General features: G+C 44.2%; 1 pseudogene; it reads right to left on the bottom strand.

The window, feature by feature from the left end:
• Nucleotides 1-611: 611 nt before the first annotated feature.
• On the bottom strand, nucleotides 612-1,491 carry LOC105540220 (annotated as a pseudogene).
• Between the last annotated feature and the right edge of the window lie 1,414 nt (nucleotides 1,492-2,905).

The following is a 2,905-nucleotide window of genomic DNA, read 5'->3' as shown; positions in this document are numbered from 1 at the left end:
AAATGTAGAGGCATGGAACTGGTTTGCATCAAAGACCAAGACCATTCTCTACAGGGGAGCAAGAGTGATCCCACTAAATCATTAAACAGAGCATTTCATGTCTCTATTCAAAATGCTACAAGGGTTTTCAACCACAGTCACAATAAAATCCAGAGTCCTAACCAAAGCCTACAGGAGCCTACATGATCTGGCTTCCATTGTAATACCTCCAGATCCAAACTCTTACTCATGCCCCTTGCTTACACCACTCCAGCCATGCTGGCTTCCTCACTGTTCCTCAACGTGCAGAGCACACTGCCACCTCAGGGCCCTTGTGTGGGCTGTTCTCACTGCCTGGAACACAGTCCAGAGTCTCTGCCCTACTAGAGGCCTTCTGTGATAACCCAACATCCCCACACCCTTGCCCATGTTTTATTTTTCTTCTTAGCACTTATTACCACCCAAATTTATTTATTTAGTTATTGTTTGTCTCGCTTCCCACCATGAGAACCCAAGCTCCATGAGAAGCAATTTTTTGCTTTTTGTTTGATTGTTTGTTTATTTTAGAAAATGATGTTTATTTTCCACCAGACTTATTTCCATGTTGCTTAAGAACCTGTGGAAGAACAGCTTTAAGCCCACTCGGTGGTTGTTCCTATGTATTCAGTGGCCTGAACAGTGGGAGCTGCAGACCAGTCTTCTGTGCCAGCCTGAGCGCTCCAGTCTTCAGTAGGCAACTGCTGAATAGGCACAGAGGGCACCTGCACGCCTTCAGACCAGCCTGCAACCTCAGGCTGAGCAGCAGTGAACTCAAGAGCTAGGAATTTCAACATGAAATTCCTCCTTGGTCACAGCTTTTTCAGCAGCAGCCTGTTCTTCCTTCTCAATCTCTTCAGGATCTCTGTAGAAGTAGAGATCAGGCATGACCTCCCATGGTTGTTCATGGGAGATGGTGTCACGCATGCTCAGAACTTCCTGGGCCAGCCTCCACCACATCAGACCCACTGAGTGAGCTCTCTTCTTGCAAGGAATGCCAGTGTCTACATAGTACAAAGAAGAATCTGTGTTACACAGAACAATGATAGGCAGGTTAACATAAGATGCCTCTGAGAGGTTGGTGGTCAGCCCTGGGATCAGTAAACACCCAAAGATGTGGCTCTCAGAAGGCTGCCAGTGGATCTGGTTAGTGAAAGTTTCAGAAATGAAGTGACTGGCAATTGGAATGGCTCCTGTGGCAGTAGCAAACTTCAGCATGACCTGCTGGCCAAGATTCCTGGAGGATATGACACTGACATCAGTAGGGTTTTCAATGGCACGAGCTGCCAGCAGAAGCCTCTCCCAGGTCTTCTTCAGATTTATGATGTAGATGCCATCACTTTTCATTTTATAGATGTGCTGTTCCATTTGGAAGTCAAGGTTGGTACCATCTAAATGGCTTCCTGCTGCAAGGAACTCGATGACATCCTCCTCTTTCATTTGCAGAACATTAAGGACTCCAGACTTCGTGAACATTTTTCTTTAAGTTATGATGGCAATCCAGAACAACACTGTATGGACCCCTCTCTAGGTAGTGTGAAAAGGGATTTGGTGTATTTTTTGTACTACTGCATGCCTAGTCCCTAAAACAGCCTCTGGCATATAAGGAGGTACTTGGTTAACATTGTCAAAAGAAATAAATGAACTTCAAATTGAACTGGCTGGTCAAAAGATTCTGAATAGAACACTGGAATAAATGTGGTTTCACTGGAGCTGATATAGATATCTGCCTATTGGAGAACTTTTAATTTCCTCTCCTAGCTGACCCCTGGGGGCATTAGGTGGGCAGAAAGTGAAGGGCATCTCCAGGTGCTTGAGTGGGTGGAGGGGAAGCTGATTATAACCTGCCATTGACTCCTGGTGGCAAAGTTTCCCTTAGGATGAGTCATTTCCACTAAGGGCTAAGTTGCTCCATTAATAGCTTCATTTTTATAACGCTTTTACAATTGAAAAAATTATAAAAGTTAATATATGGCATATGTAGAGAGAAATCTTGTGGGGTTTTTTTTTTTTTTTTTGGTGTTTGTTTGTTTGTTTGTTTGTTTGTTTTTTGAGACGGAGTCTCACTCTATCTCCCAGGCTGGAGTGCAGTGGCACTATCCCATCTCACTACAACCTCTGCCTCCCAGGTTCAAGTGATTCTCCTGCCTCAGCCTCCCACATAGGTGGGATTACAGGCACCTGTCACTACTCCCAGCTAATTTTTGTATTTTTAGTAGAGACTAAAATAGGAGTTTCACCATGTTAGCCAGGCTGGTCTCGAACTCCTGACCTCAGGTGATCCACCTGCCTCAGCCTCCCAAAGTGCTGGGATTACAGGCATGAGCCAGGGATCTTGTTTTATATATCTATATGTGTATGTATATATTTGTGTGTGTATAGCTAGATAGGCAGCTAGATAGACATAATATATTTAGTATACGATGAACCAGTGAGCACAACATGAAATATGCAATAAGTTCCCATTCCTGTGAGTCCAAAATTGCTGTCTCATCCATGATGTAATGGGACCCCATGATCTCAACTCACTTATCTTCTCAACAGTTGTTGCTATCATAGCACTGGTTCACAGCTGGATGCTCTTGTCAGCAATTGCGTACATAACAGGTCGTAGTGAGCTCAAATTTAGTGAAAGGAAGTTCATGCTTTTTGGTTCATATATGGCATCCATCCCTGCCACCGGGGCCACTTTGTTAAGGTGCCCATTTGAGCAGGCTCTGGGGTTATTGTAGGCACCTGCTCCTAAGTTCCCTAGAACTTTTGGAATTTCTCCACTGGGTCCCATGAGCTATTCATTTATTTGCCCCAGTTAGAAATTGGAGTGTAATTGCCTCTTGTCTTATCTTGGCCTGATAATCAAAATACACCATATTTCTTTGAGGGCCTTTTG

The sequence above is a fragment of the Mandrillus leucophaeus genome, unplaced genomic scaffold, assembly GCF_000951045.1.
Source record: "Mandrillus leucophaeus isolate KB7577 unplaced genomic scaffold, Mleu.le_1.0 Scaffold216, whole genome shotgun sequence".
Taxonomy (NCBI): Eukaryota; Metazoa; Chordata; class Mammalia; order Primates; family Cercopithecidae; genus Mandrillus; species Mandrillus leucophaeus.
This window is presented reverse-complemented; position numbering and strand designations above follow the sequence as displayed.